Raw genomic sequence first — 17,099 nt, 5'->3', positions numbered from 1 at the left:
GGGGGTGTTTATCCTGGAGAAGAGGAGGCTGAGGGGAGACCTCATTGCTCTCTCCAACAAGTCTCGTTGTGTTGATGGGTGCCTTGTAGTGAAATGTTCTGGGGTGGCTTTTTAGGGGATGTTTTCATTTGCTGCCACGGAAGGTGTATCTGCAACAGGTGATTTGAACACCTTGCCCAGAATCACATAAAGACTAAGCACATGAGCAAGGAGTTAAAAGACCTGGATCACATCTGCTTGTTTGCTTGCTGTGCTAGAAGGGCTGTCAAGCAGATGACTACTTTAAGGATGCAGCAGGTGAAAATTTTATTGCAAGTTAACAATTAAAGCTGTGATAGATCGTTGTTCTCAGTCTCTGCCCATCTTGGCTGGAAGGGATGGTGTATCCCAGCTGCTCTGTGAGCACAGGCAGCTCATTTTTCATCTTTGAAATACCCCACTGGCCTTATTCCCTCCTTGGCTGCGACTGTGTGTCCTGCTCAGTCCCATGAAAAACCAGAGACGAGTTGGGGATGGGGTTAGAGCTGATGCTTCGCCTCTGCGTAGATGCTTCTGGGGTGGAAAAGCGATAATTGGAGTTTTTTGTTGTATCTCAACCAGGCAGAACAGCAGTTCCTTGGCAGCTCCATGTACACAGGGATGTTTTTACTCTGTGTTTACCCTGGCAGCATCTAGGAGCTAACCCAGATAGGGCTTTGCTGCAGTGCAGTGCCCAGAGGTGCTGCGCTGCGGTATCAGATGGTTCCAGCCCCAGGAAGCCTGGACAGACAGATGGACACCACTGCTGGAGAGCTTTCAAACTGCCCCACGGCAACAGATGCCGACCCTCGGTGCCACGCAGTCTTGTCTGCCCCGGTTTTTAATTATTTGGCTGTCGTAAAGGAGCTCCCCTGCAGGGAGGGAATTTGTGATGGGAAGAAGAGCAGCTGTAGGAACAGAAAGGGGGGGAGAGAAATGGCAGGGGAAGGGCAGGGCAGCTCAGAGTCCCAGATGTGAAGGGTGGGAGGGATTAATCCTGCAAATGCCTGTGCATGGGAGAGAAGATGGTCAGATGTTCTAACTGGTGTTGTGCAAGAGCAGCTGGCCGGGACCATTCAGCCACAGGGAGATGAAGCGGTGAGAGGGATGCACAGGGGGGTGAGAGCTGGAAGAAAAGGAAGGAGGGAGCAGGATGGTCTCTGCTACAGACACTGTGACAGGTTCCAGTCTCACTGTTCTTCAGCTATGGCTTGTGCTCAGGGCCATCCAAGGAAAACATCGACCGGGCTGCTCTTACACAGCCCTGGCCCTCAGTGAGCACATCCCCTGCCATCCCGGCCTTCTCTCCAGCCTCATTCCTGGAGAGCTCTCCGTTCCCCAGGCCCCTTCCAATCATTGCACGTACGTGACATCATTGCTGGTTGCCATGGAAAAGCCAGGTTGTCCAAAACACGACCCTTTGGCCCCATCCCATGTGTGTCAGGAAATGAAGGTTTTATGGCACATCTCTGCAATGGAGGAGAAACAGCCAGAGCAGGAACCGCAGGCTGGGGACGGGTGATCAACCCGCCCTCATCATGGGCTACCCTGTGGGTGACTCTCCAGTAGGGAAATGGGGACCTATTTCTTGGAGCTGCAAGGCTAATTTGTGTCTCCAGAGTTATTTCTGGGCTGCTGAGCTTTCTGCTTTGGTCTGAAGCAGCCTGGAGGAGAGGCGTTTAAGTCAGGTCCCTGGGGAGAAGGCAGAAAGGCTGCACCAGGCTCTGAGCAGAAACAGAAAACAGGAGAAAATGGCCCATAAGGGTTCTTGGCTGGGTGGAGCTGTTGGAGATGATCAAATGCATCTCCCCCTTGAATCATAGAATCACCAGGTTGGAAAAGACCCACCAGATCATCAAGTCCAACCATTCCCATCAATCACTGGGTTGGAGAAGACCCACCAGTAGGCTTGCGCTGCCTTTGAGGGAGCTGTGATGTGCAGGAAAAAGAGCAGAAGTGTTTGGGAGCCTTGGCCATGGAGATTTTCCTAAAGCCAGAAAAAACTGTCCCAGAAGCAATGATTGAGATCTTGGGCAGAAATGTTTTGCTGTGAGGGTGGGGAGACCCTGACCCAGGTTGCCCAGAGCAGGGGTGGCTGCCCCATCCCTGGAGGGGTTCAAGGCCAGGTTGGATGGGGCTTGGAGCCCCTGATGCAGTGGGAGGTGTCCTTGCCCATGGCAGGGGTGGGACTGGATGGGTTTTAAGATTCCTTCTGTCCCAAGATATTCTGTGTTTCCCTTTGTAGATGGTGTGGGGGCTTTGGAAAGGAAGCATCAGGTGTTGTCCTGGGGCAGGGATGGGCACCACTGTCAAAGGCAGCCTTTGTTTAGGTAGGAATTACAACCAGACTTTCTCCTCTATCTTGCGGTGTTTGGGAGTGGAGGTGTTTCCCTGAGGGAGAGCTGGAAGCCTGACCCCTGCATCCTCCAAAATCAGGCCAGGGGAAGCACGAGGTGTCCTGCCCCGTTCGCAGAGCCCAGCTGGGTATGCTCCCTCTGGGCAGAAGGAGCAGAAAAAGCTCCCATGAACACCTGAAGCAGCTGATGGCTTTGTCAACCCCGGCTTCAACTTCCCTTCCAAATTCACAAGTCCAACCTTCAGATCACCACCAGGCTCGAACATGTGTCACCTCGGATGCAAGAGCTCTGCTGCAGCTTGGGCTTTGACGCGATTTGCCTTCCTCCTGCCCTTCCTTCTCTCAGTTTGGCTGGGAAATGAAAATGCTGCTTCTCTTGCTGTTCCCAGACAAAGTGGCTGAGCAGCTCCAGATGGACGAGCTGTAATGTGAGACTCTGAGACCTGAGGAGCCTCGAGGTCTCGCTATTTCACATTGCTGCATCCTGTTGCCATGCTGGGTGGTGTGCACAGGCTTGTACAGCTCTGCATGCTTGCAGCAGTCCTGGTTGATGTGTGGTTGCTGTGTGTCCATCACCACATCCCTGAGCACAAGGGAGGTAAATACCAAGAAGAAAATGACCCTCAAACAATGATGTGGCCCCAGTCTGGTTTCCTCTCCCTATTGCAAGTTCATCTTGAGCCTGGAGGATCTTTCTGACTCGCTTGCCTCTCTGACGTGGTGCCCTTGAGCCAGTTCTCCAGAAAACGGTGACGCTGAGCAGGTTTATCAGCATGTCTGTTTGCGGAATATGCTGGAAAATAGAAAGTTGGAATCACGGAATCATTGAGATTGGGAAAGCCTTCTAAGCTTGTCCAGTCCAACCATCAGCCCAACCCCACTGCACTGACTAAACCTGCATCTGCACGGTGTTTGAACCCCTCCAGGAATGGGGATTCCATCACTGCCCCAGGCAGCCTCTTTATAGAAACATAGAATGACCAGGTTGGAAAGGACCCACAGGGTCATCGAGTCCAACCATTCCCATCAATCACCAACCCATGTCCCTCAGCACCTCGTCCACCCGGCCCTTAAACCCCTCCAGGGAAGGGGACTCAACCCCCTCCCTGGGCAGCCTCGGACAGGGACCAAGGACCCCTGCTGTGAAAAATTTTTTCCTAACGTCCAGCCTGACCCTCCCCTGGTGGAGCTTGAGGCCATTCCCTCTCGTCCTGTCCCCTGTCCCTTGGGAGAAGAGCCCAGCTCCCTCCTCTCCACAAACTCCTTTCAGGTAGTTGTAGAGAGCAATTTAGTGCTTCAACACTCTTTTGGTGGAGAAATGTTTCTTAATATCCAATATAAACCTCTCCTGGTACAATCTGAGGCTGTTTCTTATTGCTTGTTACTTTGGAGCCTTTCAGATTTGCATACTGCATCCGGGGCATGGGGCGCTGAGTATGGAAAGTGCCTGTGGGACTTGTTTTGGTCTCGCTTGGCTTGAGAACTTGCCAATCCCACAGTCAAATTACCCTGGTAAGCACCGGCATGAGCCAGCTCGGCCTCAGGAAAGGGACTGATGGTGCCACCGATGGTGTTGACCCACTGAGCCATGCTGCTGGCTCCCCCCATCACCACTTGCAGTGGGTGTTTTGGGGTTAAAAATAGACTCCTAGATTTCGGTTAGTAAATGCGGAGGCAGGGAGCAGAGAGGTGTTGATCCGTGCCAGGGTTTCCCCTGAGATGCTGAAATGAGTCAGATGAGAGATGGGTTCAGCCACCTCAGCCACTTCACTGGTGATGCCAAGGCTGTTCCACACAGCGGGGGGTTCAGGGAATGGTTTCCATGTGCTGAGGTGCCCTGGAAGCTGCAGTCCTTGGGAATGTTTGGTGTGACTGACATTCCTATCACATTGGCTTGGATCAGACACGGCGTGGCCAGCAGGGCCAGGGAGGTTCTTCTCCCTCTGAACTCAGCACTGGGGAGACCGCTCCTCGAATCCTGGGTTCGATTCTGGCCTCTTACCACGGGAAGGATGTTGAGGCTCTGGAGCGAGTCCAGAGAAGAGCAAGGAAGCTGGGGAGGGGGCTGGAGAAGAAGAGGAGCGGCTGAGAGAGCTGGGGGTGTTTAGGCTGGAGAAGAGGAGGCTGAGGGGAGACCTCATTGCTCTCTGCAACTCCCTGAGAGGAGGTTGTGGAGAGGAGGGAGCTGGGCTCTTCTCCCAAGGGCCAGGGGACAGGACGAGAGGGAATGGCCTCAAGCTCCACCAGGGGAGGGTCAGGCTGGACATTAGGAAAAAAATTTTCATGGAAAGGGTCATTGGGCAGTGGAAGAAGCTGCCCAGGGAGGGGGTTGAGTCCCCTTCCCTGGAGGGGTTTAAGGGCCGGGTGGACGAGGTGCTGAGGGACATGGGTTAGTGATTGATGGGAATGGTTGGACTCGATGATCTGATGGGTCTCTTCCAACCTGGTGATTCTATGATTTAGATACTTAACAGCATCCTTTCCTTGGCCCCTAAGCCAAACCCTGGCACCAGCAGCATCCCCAGCATCCCAGCCTTGCACAGGCTAGATAAATGTGCTCATCCAGGGCTGGGCTGGGGGTCCAAGTCCCACAAATCAACCGAGGGCACTTTTTCATCGCTAAAACCTCTCTCGCCTGCGCAGCAGCAGCTTCCTGTTTGACTCACACCTGACAGCGCTGCCGCATGAGCTGGGGCCTCTCGCGCTTGCAAGTAACTGAATGGGGCTGTTTACAATTCGAGAACATGGGATTCCCAGAAAGAGGCTCAGACCGGACATCCTGAAGTGAAATACCCCAGGCGTCACCAGCTAAAAATAACCGTAGCAAAACAGTCACCAAACAAACAGTGCAGTAACACCAGCCCCAGCCCCGAGCTGTCACGTACTCCCTGGCACAGCACCCAGAGGGGAACCAAAAGCTTTGGTTTTCCTTACATCCATGGGGTTTTTTTTTCTGGCATAACCTGTTTCCACAAAGGCTGGTGGCTGCTGCTCACAGTGATTTCTCTTTGTTTCTGGTTTATTGAGGTGGGGGGGTGCGGTAAGGCAAGGGTTAAAATATAAATAAAACAAGTTTCAGCCAGAAATGGCTGATGGAGATCAGTTTATCCCACTGATGGGCTGGAGGGAGCTGTGGAGGAGGAGAAGCAAAGCAGGAGTGGTCTCTGTGAGGATGGAGACTTTGCTGGTTGGGTCCAGACCTGGAGCTGCTTTCTAGTGGCTGGGAGGGATGTGGCATCATAGCTGGTTTTGGAGGACAGCACCCAGCCTTGGGGAGCAGCATGAGCTGCTTCATCCCATCCCATGTTTGTACTGGGAACACAAGTCCCACCAAGACCCCCTGCTTGGGTTCACAGCAGGGGGAACTAGCCCTGTGGCATCATCCAGCTCTCCATGGATGCTGGAGCACTGGCAGCCGCAGGGTGGTCTCGGTAACTCCTCAATCCAGTGGGAGGTGTCCCCTCTCATGGCAGAGGGGTGGAACTAGATGGGCTTTGAGGTCCCTCCCAATAGAAACCATTCTATGACAGCTAGTGCCCAGACTGAGAGACTTTTTCCAGCTTTTCTCAGGGAGAGAGGAGGGAGCTGGGCTCTTCTCCCAAGGGACAGGACGAGAGGGAATGGCCTCAAGCTCCACCAGGGGAGGGTCAGGCTGAACATTAGGAAAGGATTTTTCACTGCAAGGGTGATTGGTCCCTGTCCGAGGCTGCCCAGGGAGGGGGTTGAGTCCCCTTCCCTGGAGGGGTTTAAGGGCCGGGTGGACAAGGTGCTGAGGGACATGGGTTAGTGATTGATGGGAATGGTTGGACTCGGTCATCAGGTGGGTCTCTTCCAACCTGGTGATTCTATGATTCTACGAATAAAGCAGCTGGTAGGAAGAGATTTCATGTGAAAAAGTCTCAACAGCGGTCAGTAAACCTTCTTGAAATTTTCCAGGACTTGAGTCAGAGTTGGGGAAGGTGCTCCAGTCCTTTGAGACTCAGAAAGCAGGGGTGTGCTGGTGGTGAGACCAGCTTCATCTATGAGTTGTGATAGCACCGAGCAGAGTGTTGCGGTCCTCGCATCTCCTCTCTGATGCTTGCTGGCTTGAGGAAAAGACAAGAAGAGTGAAAAGGCACAGAAAAGATCATAAAGCCTCAGCCCTATAGTCCAGCCAACCTCTCTGTAATGGAGATTTTGGGAGACAGAAGCTCCTGCTAAAGGTATTTACACAATAGGTTGCTACGAGAGGAAGCTTCTCTTTAACCCCAGGCGGTTAGTGGCTGATTTATGTCCTACAGCTTTAGATTTTATAAGTTGCAGGGGTGTTGCATAAGAGCAATTTCTGTTGGGGGAACATCTACTCTTTTATCTGCTTCTTGCATGCCTGGTACCTTGATGGTGTAAAGGGAAGGAAAATTACATGGCTCAGGACTTAATGGCCCTGGGGACCAACTCCAGTCACACGGTTCTTCCCAGGGAAGAGCTATGACCTGGTGGGAGTCAATTCATTTCAGACCAGTCTTCTGCTTCATGGAAACTTCACTTGGGCTCTCTCCTGAGTTGCCGTTTGTCTTTAACCTAAAATAAAAGTTATTTTGATTAAAAGAGCACATTAGCGATTTGTGAACAGAAGGATAATTACAAGGAGAAAACTAATTTCCACCAGCGCAGTGGTGGAAAGACACATGGTCTGGGCTGCTGTGTCCTTCCCAGCAGAAGAACCAGTCCAGGTTCTCTGCCTGCAGCTATTTTGAATGACAATAGTTTGTGAACTTGCCCTCTTGGTCTCCTTCTTGGAGCTCCTCCATGGGTTGTTTCTACCTCCTGGCTTTCCCATCGAAGACCATGCAGGTCAGAAGCTTTATTTGCTCTGTGCAGAACCAGGCTCCTCCATCTGCTCTCAACCAGCCCAAGAGCAGAGCCGCATCCCAATAGGGTTGACTGTGGAAACAGCCAACTCCGAGGAAATACGGTGCTGGAGGGACACGCTGCCAAGCAGAGGGAGGATGATAGTGGTGCCCTGAGGTGCTGAATGGAGACCTGGGGCAACTCTCGCTTTGCTATAGGCTTCCCTGGTGCCCTTCAGCAAGCCTGTGACACGCTTGGGCATCATCTTAGAGCAGGGAGGACAGCATCTCCTTTCTCTTTTCATCTGCCTTGTTAATTGGGACCGGCCCTGCATCCGTGTGGGTTTGTGCTGCCGTTTGGAAAGCTGAGCTTGAGGTTGTAAATTCTCAAATGGAGGGATTTCTTCCTTTCCTGGGTGAGCGTGGGTGGCTCTGAAGCTGCTCCAATTTTAGTCTCGCTGCACCACCCAGATATAAAACTGGGCATCTTGCTGCATCTGCTCCCGGGACATTCATTGTCCGTGAATCCCCGGGTGAGCAATTATACCAGTGGGAGCTCTCATGGAAACAGGCCACTTTCTGTGACAGCTCAAAGTGTTTGCAAAAGGTTGGTAGAGTCCCAAGAGCTTCTGGCAGCTTCATTTTATTTTGAAACTGGTTGGCCCCCAGCTGGGTGTGAGAGTAAAATGAAAGGATGCGAGATAAACCCACTTGTGCGAGAGAGTGAACCGCTGCCCCAGGCAGCGCAGCATCAGAGGTCGTCATTCTGAAACCGAGCATGGAAACTGCGCCGAGAAGAAATCTAGAGAGCAGGGCTTGGGCTCCTTGCCACACACGGTGCAGACCACACTAAAGAGCTGCTCTGCCTGGGGACCGTCAGATGCACGGGGGAGAGATGGAAACCTAAAGGGCAGCAGGCGGCTCTGACCGGGCAGATGAGCACTGACAACAAAGGTACTTCTTGTCCTCTCTGTGCTGCCCTCATCCAACCCATTTATTGTGTTTAAACGTGTCTTTGGGCTTTCTTTCTCCTCCTCTCCTCGCTGAACATCTCTGTCGTCCTGCTGTGATTGCCACCGTTGCTGCCCAAGTGGTTTTAGGCATCCCTTGGCGTGAGATGCTCGGGAGAACAAGATTTGGAGGTGGAGGGGAGGCTCTGATCAGTCATTAAAGCCTTCACCTGCATCTTTTTTACTGCCAAGCAAGCCACCAGCCTGCTCAAGAGCCTGGGTAGTGTTTGTCAGGAAATACAGCTGATGTGTGCTTGTGTTTCTAGCTCTGGTGCCTTGTGATCCAGAGCCTGCCCAAAAGCATGCAGGGAGTTACAGATTTTTTAGTCCTGTTGACCCAGTTTTGCGTGGTGCGTGCTGTGTTCTCCCAGATTGCTTTTGCCTGGAAAGCCCTAGGTCAGCACCTCCATCCCCTCAGCGGGTACAACTTCTTGTATTATAGTAGCTGAGAGATTCTCTGGTGGATCATAGAATCATAGAATGGGACATTGTAAAGGGCTTAATACAGAGGATCTCCTGGTGGACACCAGCCAGGAAGGGAATGGCCAACAGGCAGGTGGTTCTTGCTCATGTTCACCACTGGTTGCTCACCAAAAAACACGTCAGGCTCCCAGCTGTGGGGACCGGTCCCTCGTTTCAAGTGAGAAAAGCACAGCATTAGGTGGAGCGTGAGCTCTCCAGCTTCCAGGCTAGGTGCTCAGCAACTGGTTTTCACCTTCAAAGCGTGAAGTCCGCATTGCTGCTCCTCAAGACCCTCCTGTGCCCGCTGCACGTGCAGCCACAGCATGGATGGCTTTGTTGGACACAAGCTGACCTGAGGCTCTAGCTCTGTGATGCTAAACGATGACAATGTTTGAGCAGCATTTGCTTACATGACACGAATGAACTTTTCTTCATGCACCAGGATCCACCTTGCAGAGCCCTAGCCTGGACCAAGCGACTGGAACTAGGGCATGGGGAGCACCTCTCCACTTTCTTCATCCCAAGACAGGTATTAACAGCTCTTCTCTCTCCTCTTCCACCTCCTTGTACTTCCTTGCTCTCTTTCTGAGACTAGGTTGGGAAATGGCATCAAGACAGAGATTTGCAGGTCACGACACTGCAGTTAGGAGGAGGGAAGCTGTGATGGAAAAACTTGTTGAGTTTTGTCCTGCCTCAAAAGTGCTGAATCTGGTGTAATGCTCCCACACCCCGGCCTGGGAATTTCCAACTAAAACCGACTGGTTTTGTTTCTCTGGGCTGCAGAGAAAGCTGAGCAGACGCTCAGGGTGCCTTAGATGTTGCAGAAACTAGGACGCAAATGGGAAGAGCTGGTACTTTTAAAGTGTCAAGACCCTTGAAGGTCAATCTTGTGATCTGTAGGCATCAGATGTGACTTTTGGCAGCACAACTGTGTTTCAAGAACCTTGTCTCCTGGCTTTGAAGGGGACCATGAGAAAGAAAGGCAAGGGAGAGGGCACAGCACTAAGGAAAAACTGAGCTATATGCGATGGGATGCTGTTAAGAAGCAGAGAGGAAAGCAGAGGAGCTTTGTAGACCTCATGCAGCAGGAACACTTTTAATTCCAGGGTTCCTACCACCACTTCCAAGCCAAGAAAGCACCTTCAGGGCTGTTCTCTACCTCTGGAGACGGCACCACCTGGTCATGGTCAACAGTTAGGACAAATTAGAGTCAACTACAATCAGTTAGCAAGAAGCAGGAGAGAGATGCAGCAGACCCTCTCCTCTTTCACCTCCTCTTTCCTCTTGTATTAAAGCTTCATCAGCTATGAGCTCTCATTTGGGGTTGTCTTTGTTCCCCACCTACGGCAGCGAGGCCAGATGCTTCTTCTTCAGAGAGACGGAAGGAACTGAGTGAGAAAAGCAGTGAAAGATGCTTACAAGGCAAGTACCAAAGTGCACCAAGAGACCGAGGATGCTCCAGGGTAATTGAGGGCTGCAAGGAAAAAATGAGCAAAAGATAGCTGCTTAAAACTCCATTTGTATCAGAGGGAATCAGCTTTTTCTCACAGTCTGCACTTGAGTTATCAATTCATAGATTCTATTTCAGCTGGAAGAAGAGAAAGCTCTTGGGAGACCTTAGAGCAGCTTCCAGCGTGGAAAGGGGCTCCTGGAAAGCTGGGGAGGGGCTCTTGATCAGGGAGTGCAGAGCTGCTGCCTCTGGAGGGTGGAAAACTGCAAATGCCTTGAAGGAATGGCTGAAAATAGCTAAAATAAGCAGAATTAACGTATTTTATGTGCTGAAGAGGTTTAATTCCCAGGGCTGCTGAAGACACAGCAATGCACAGCAGCTGGGCTCTTATATTTCATTTTGTTAAAGCCACTTAAAGAAAGCAAAGCAGCCTGGTGGTTAAAGCTGGGTCGTTCTCATCATGGGTGTTTCTGTTCTGCGTCAAAAACCTGAAAGCTCCCTCACTGGCAGAGCGAAAAGGGTAAAAGGTCTCTTTACTGGTTTTGATGGGCTGTTTCCCTAGAAACATTTGAGGTCAGGTTGGATGAGGCTCTGAGCAACCTGATCGGGTTCGAGATGTCCCTGCTCACTGCAGGGTTATAGGACTGGGTGACCTTCACGGTCCCTTCCAACCCAAATCACTCTGATATCTGTGTGTTTGTACAAACCCTTCAATGGCTAAGCACGAGCTGAGAGCCTTGAGCTGACAGCGGGTGAAGAAAACCTGTAAAGGTGCAGACTTGGCAAATGAAAACTCGTTTGGTTGCAATCCCAGGACTTTATGCCCATCCCACATTTACCTGGTCTTTGTGCTTCCTGGGAAATGATGGGTTTGGAGAAATTGTTGTTGCCTCTCGGCTGAATCCAGCTCCTCACCTTTCAATCACCATCAGAGTCAAACCCTTGTAGTAACGGCAGAGAATGAGCCCCATCGCCTCGTTAGGAGTCTGGAGGGGGCTTTTTTTAAACCCAAACGAGATGATTTCCAACGGATTGCTTTCAATCCAAAGGATGAGTCATCGCACAGTCATGGGGATGGTGAGGTTGCAATTGTTTCAGGGAAGCCTTCAGCATTGTCGAGCGTCATGTTTGAAGCTCACGCGAGGGCAGGGACCACAATGTGCTGAAACGTTGCTCAATGAAACCTCAGGCTCGACTGCTTATTGGATAGCGTTGGGTTTTAAAAATAGCTCTGTTGGAAGCGTCCACATAGATCGTGGGCAATTGGAGTTGAGAAGGTTGGAAGAGGACAAGCCAGGCAGCTACAGGGGGGTTGGAAATGGGAGGATGCACAGGCAGGATTTTCTACTCTTTGCTTTTGGGATAGCTCTGTAGGAGAGGAAAAGAAACCTTTAGCTCTCAGTGGGAGGAGATAGAGAGGAAACGGACCCTGAGTCAAAGCTGAAGATGCCACAAAGGGCTCGGGGTGGGGAGCAGCAGTGGGAAGGGAGAGCAGGAGGCATGGAGCTGCAGCCCAGGAGTCGCTCCTGAAACACGCGATCCCGCACGGAGCTGCAACCTCAGGGGTTTGTCCTGCAAGGGTAGGTGGCCCTTGAAGAGGCTGGTGTGAATGATGAGGATCTTTTTGGTGGGATCCAGCTGATGTCTGTTCCAAGAAAAATTCACAAGCATCTGACTGTGATGCCTCTCAAATGGACCCCCTTTCCTCCAACTTCTATTTCTCTCTCTCATGAGATAAAAACCCATTAGAGTTAGTAGCGCCGTTTCAAAGATGCCACCAACCACAACCAAAGCCACAGCTTAGCCAGCAAAGTGTTAATGTCCATCCTGGAAACCCTCTGGGAGGAAGGGGCTGGCCAGAGGAAGGCTTGGGTTCCTGCCAGCTACTGCAGAGCAGCCTCAGCTGCCTCCTGGCCACGCTCCCTGCCAGCCCTTGGCCACGGAACACGCATGTTTTGGGTTGTCCCCTCGCTTTCTTGGGATTTCTGTGATTTGTCGTGTGAGCAGCACTAGGTTGCTCATCCAGGCATCCCGTCTTGGTCCCCTTGGCTCTGCTGGCAGCTGCCTTCATCCTAACCTGCTGCAGAGAGGTTCCACCTGCACCTCCAGAGCTCTTGGTGTAAAAGTCTTCCCTGCATCTACCTGTGTCCCAGCTCCAGGAGGAAAACCATAAAGGATGTCCCTGCACTCAGAGTTTTTGCCTTGGCACTGTCTACCCCTGCTGGAAGCTGCTTCGAGCAAGGCTACAGCAGGGAAAAGTCTTTGGGAAGATGGTGACGTGGGCACATCCAGGGAGGGCTGAGCCGAGGACACAGCCTGGAGCAGCATCTGGGGAGTCCCCCGCAGACCTGGCCTGTTTGCCACGGCATCCAGAGGGCTGGGAGATTGTGGAAGAGCTGCCAGCAGCGCTGCCAAGCACGGAATGGAAACATGACCTCAGCCTGAGAGCAAAGCTCCCCTCTGCTTGGAGGTCTGGCTGCTCCTGCAGCGAAGCTGCTGGCGGGGCTGCCACCTTGGCACTAATCGTGGTGGCCCTGGGGAGCTTGTGATGCCAGAAGGCTCCTTGGCAGCTGTGCTCTGGCTGTTCCTCTCAAAAGGAAGAAGAGGAGGCTGAGGAGAGACCTCATTGCTCTCTGCAACTCCCTGAGAGGAGGTTGTGGAGAGGAGGGAGCTGGGCTCTTCTCCCAAGGGCCAGGGGACAGGACGAGAGGGAATGGCCTCAAGCTCCACCAGGGGAGGCTCAGGCTGGACATCAGGAAAGGATTTTTCACATCAAGGGTCATTGGTCCCTGTCTGAGGCTGCCCAGGGAGGGGGTTGAGTCCCCTTCCCTGGAGGGGTTTAAGGGATGGGCGGATGAGGTGCTGAGGGACATGGGTTAGTGATTGATGGGAATGGTTGGACTCGATGATCCGATGGGTCTTTTCCAACCTGGTGATTCTGTGATTCTAAATGTGTCCCTCACCAGGGACATCTGGGCTAGTTAAAAGCAGAAGCCCCCAGGACTAGCCTGGCTGTGGGTAGGATGTGGTTGCTCAGCAGCCCATGGGCACATCCTTGCCCAGGGTTTTTAGACGTCTTCACCCTCGTGACTCGTTACGTTTGCCTCTTTGCTTGTCACCTTTCGCTCTCGGAATATGCTTGTTCTGCAGTTGCCAGAAGTCAGTTTGGGCTCCTCTGTGGCTTTCAAAGGTGCTGAGGCATTGACAAAAATTTTTTGCTGTCAGAATTTGAGTCTTGGGAGGAGGAAAGGAGGAGAACTGGTGCCCAAACTGGCTTCAGAAGGTAAGCGGTTGGGTAAAAGCAGCCCTTGGGGTACCCAGACGGCCAGGAGCTGCTGGGTTGATTTGCCTCACTGAATTAATTTTGGATCAGGAGTTTCTCTTCACCTTCTCTGCCAGGATCTGTGAGCTCTGGAGGTTTCTGAGCATCCGTACGTGTGTCTGTGCCCACTTGGTGGCACTGTGTCTACCGTGGGTCCTGCAGATGAGGTACCTGACCTGCTTTTGGAAGATGCTTTTAGATCATCAGATTAAGTTGCGCTACATACAGGGAGCGACCTGATGCCAGTTGTAGTGATGATGCTCTGGGTACCTGCACAGCCAAGGCTCTTCACCTGGGCACGGCAGGAGGAGCAATGAGCATGAATTGAAATAAGAGAAGCTCTGGCTGGATACAAAGAGGAGCTTTTTCCCTGTGAGGACAGTTAAACATTGGAACAGGCTGTGCAGGTTCCATTCTTGAGCCTTTCAAGACCAAAGCTCCAGGCAACCTACTCTGATCTCACAGCTGTCTATGCTTCAAGCAGGAGGTTGAACTAGGGACCCTTCCAACTTGTCAGAGGATAATTCAACTCTTTTGGCCATAGTAGGAACTTTGTTGTTTATGCTTTCATGTTTTAACCATCTGCTGGCAGCAGCTGGTGAGTCCTCCTCCCGCTCACCTCCTTGACCGTTAGGGTGTCCAGCTCCAGGCTTTCTAAGCGTGTCTCTCTCAGCAAGCTCCAAGCATGATACAATCCCTCCTACATCACCCCTTTGCGCCTGCTCTCACGTTCGCTTGGTGGGTTGGTACCAAGGACCTGAGTGTCGCCTCCAACATCTGCAGGCAGGCTGGGAGCTGAGGTCATAGCTTGCTGGGTGGAAAGATTTAGCAGCATGGTCATTCCTGATGTGTTTTCTGAGCCGTTTTGAAAGGCAGGAATCCACCTTCCCCTGCAGAACTGCCTAGTCTCCTCACAGAGCTGCTTTGCTAATTGTGGGAGTGGCTCTCTGGCCATCCAAGTAGACCCTGTCCAGGAAGATCACAGCGTGGTTGCTGTTGTGAAGTTCTAAAACACATCAGTGTCCCCTTTCTAGCCCAATCCAACCTCACGGTTTTCTCTATCCCAATGCTTGTGTGAGTGCTGCATCCTTATTAATAAGAGAGCACGTATTGATTCAAGCTGTTGAGTTGATGGAGAAAGCACTTTGCCTCGGGATGGATTATGACATCCCTTAAATGCTCCTCATTTCTCATGGAGATCTGTTTCCTTCCATTTGGATCTCACTGTGCTGTCGGACAAGCAAGATGCTTCTGCCCTGAGAAATATCAAATCCTTTGCAAATACCTCTGATCATGGTTCATTCAGCCCCATAACCTTCCCCTGGATGCTCTCCAGCCTCTCCTTGCACAGCAGGACACACAGACTCTGAATCTTCACTGACCTGCTGTGATGTTCTACCACCCTTCTTCAAGGCAAGTTCTAAAGGCAGGGTCTGTCCTTGTGCCTTCAAAGCTGTGTGAGGCTTTGGAGGAGCCAAGCACGGAGATCTGACAGTGGGACTTTCCTGAAGGCATGAATTCATCTCCCCTACCTTTAGATGTCTTCACCTGAGCATCACTTTAAGGTTGATGGAGGGGAAGAGCTTTTCTAGGGCATGAGTCACCCGGGCTGTTTTGGAGACGAACTGTACCTGCTTTGCCCAGGGATTTCGCGTGTGGGTTTTCACTTGTATGACTGATCTAGTGCCCACGGAAAGTTGTCCTCCTAGGTCACATCAGTTGTGTTTTCTCTCAGCCAACCTAGAGTGAACTGCGAGCTTCAGATCAATGTTTCCTTTTTCTAACTGGCTTGGTGAGAAGGTCACATCTGCCTGGGTCAGGGTAAGAAACTGCCAGTGTTCTTCACCAGTTTAAGATGCTTGAAATGTTTGGAGAAGAAAAACCACCCACTGAGCCCCATGAGCCACGTAAACCCCTCTCTGTGGGGGCTGGGGGAGGTGGGAAGGTGCTGAGGGACCTGGGGTTGTTTAGCTTGGAGGAGAGGAGGCTGAGGGGAGACCTCATCGCTCCCTGCAGCTCCCAGAAAGGAGGCTGGACTGAGGTGGGTGTTGGTCTCTTCTCTCAAGTAACAAGAGCTGGGATGAGAGGGAATGGCCTCGAGCTGTGCCAGGGGAGGTTTAGGTTGGATGTTAGGAAATTCCTTTACTGGAGTCCCCATCCCTCGAGGGGTTCAAAAAATGTGTAGATGTGGCACTTCAGGACACGGTTTAGTTGGCGTGGTGGTGTTGGGCTGATAGTTGGACTGGAAGATCGTAGAGGTTTTTTCCAACCTTAATGATTCCGTGATTCTATGACCCACAGCAATGGAGCCCTCAAGCCCTGTTGGCTTTGACCCCTGAGCAAGCTCACGCTTAGAGTGCAGGATGCTCAGGTGGTCCCCAAACCCACCCTAAGGGCAGAAAAAGGCCAAGGGCATCTTGGCTTGGATCAGACCCGGCGTGGCCAGCAGGGCCAGGGAGGTTCTTCTCCCTCTGGACCCGGCCCTGGGGAGACCGCTCCTCGAATCCTGGGGTCAGTTCTGGGCCCTCCCCACAAGAAGGATGTTGAGGCTCTGGAGCGAGTCCAGAGAAGAGCAACGAAGCTGGTGAGGGGGCTGGAGAAGAAGAGGAGCGGCTGAGAGAGCTGGGGGGGTTTGGCCTGGAGAAGAGGAGGCTGAGGGGAGACCTCATTGCTCTCTGCAACTCCCTGAGAGGAGGTTGTGGAGAGGAGGGAGCTGGGCTCTTCTCCCAGGGGACAGGGGACAGGACAAGAGGGAATGGCCTCAAGCTCCAACAGAGGAGGTTTAGGCTGAACATTAGGAAAGGATTTTTCACTGCAAGGGTCATTGGGCAGTGGCAGAGGCTGCCCAGGGAGGGGGTTGAGTCCCCTTCCCTGGAGGGGTTCAAGGGCCGGGTGGACGAGGTGCTGAGGGACATGGGTTAGTGATTGATGGGAATGGTTGGACTTGATGATCTGGTGGGTCTCATCCAACCTGGTGATTCTATGATGCCAATGTGCCCAGCAGCTCAGAGCGGTGCTCAGAGCACTCCAGAGGCTTTTGTTCATTCTCCTGATGTTTAGGAAACACAGCTCTGCCGGCTATTATTTCTTTATCTGGATACGAACCCTATTGGGCATTTGGAAGGGAAATAAACAATTGCCAGTCACTCCACAGGTGACATTTGCAAACTGCTGTAAAATTAGACAGCCCCTTTCCATGAAACTGTTTGGCTGGGGCTTCTCTAATGAAAAAGATAAGGAAGAGCAGGCAGTGCTCTTCCTCCCCCGGCAGTGCTCTCTAAACCTCCCACGGCACAACTTGAGGCTGTTTCCTCTTGTCCCATTGCTTGTTACTTGGGATAAGTGACCAACACTCACCTCTCTTCAACCTCCTTGCAGGCAGTTGTAGACAGTGATGAGGTCTCCCGTCAGCTTCCTTTTCTCTAGGCTAAACAACCCCTGTTCCCTCAGCTAATCCTCATAAGATTTGTTCCACAGCTCCATTCTGGCCCCTCAATGTCCTTCTTGGAGTGAGGAGCCCAAACTGAATGCAGTAGTGAAGGTGCAATTGGAAGGAACCTTGAAGATCATCCAATTCCAACCCCTCTACCATAGGCAGGGACACAACGTGCAGGGAAAGGCACTGAGGGACCCACCAGGTTGTCCCTGTGCC

General features: G+C 52.1%; 1 protein-coding gene across 1 annotated transcript in view; it reads right to left on the bottom strand.

Annotated features, from left to right (window-relative positions):
• Positions 1–11,216: 11,216 nt before the first annotated feature.
• Positions 11,217–17,099, bottom strand: part of SLC48A1 (solute carrier family 48 member 1) — a 111,157-nt gene continuing 105,274 nt past the window's right edge. Inside the window, exon 4 of the transcript XR_011339321.1 lies at positions 11,217–11,229. The gene's annotated coding sequence lies outside the window, so the exon portion shown is untranslated. The remainder of the gene's footprint in view (positions 11,230–17,099) is intronic.

Source organism: Phaenicophaeus curvirostris, chromosome 38, assembly GCF_032191515.1.
Source record: "Phaenicophaeus curvirostris isolate KB17595 chromosome 38, BPBGC_Pcur_1.0, whole genome shotgun sequence".
NCBI lineage: Eukaryota > Metazoa > Chordata > Aves > Cuculiformes > Cuculidae > Phaenicophaeus > Phaenicophaeus curvirostris.
This window is presented reverse-complemented; position numbering and strand designations above follow the sequence as displayed.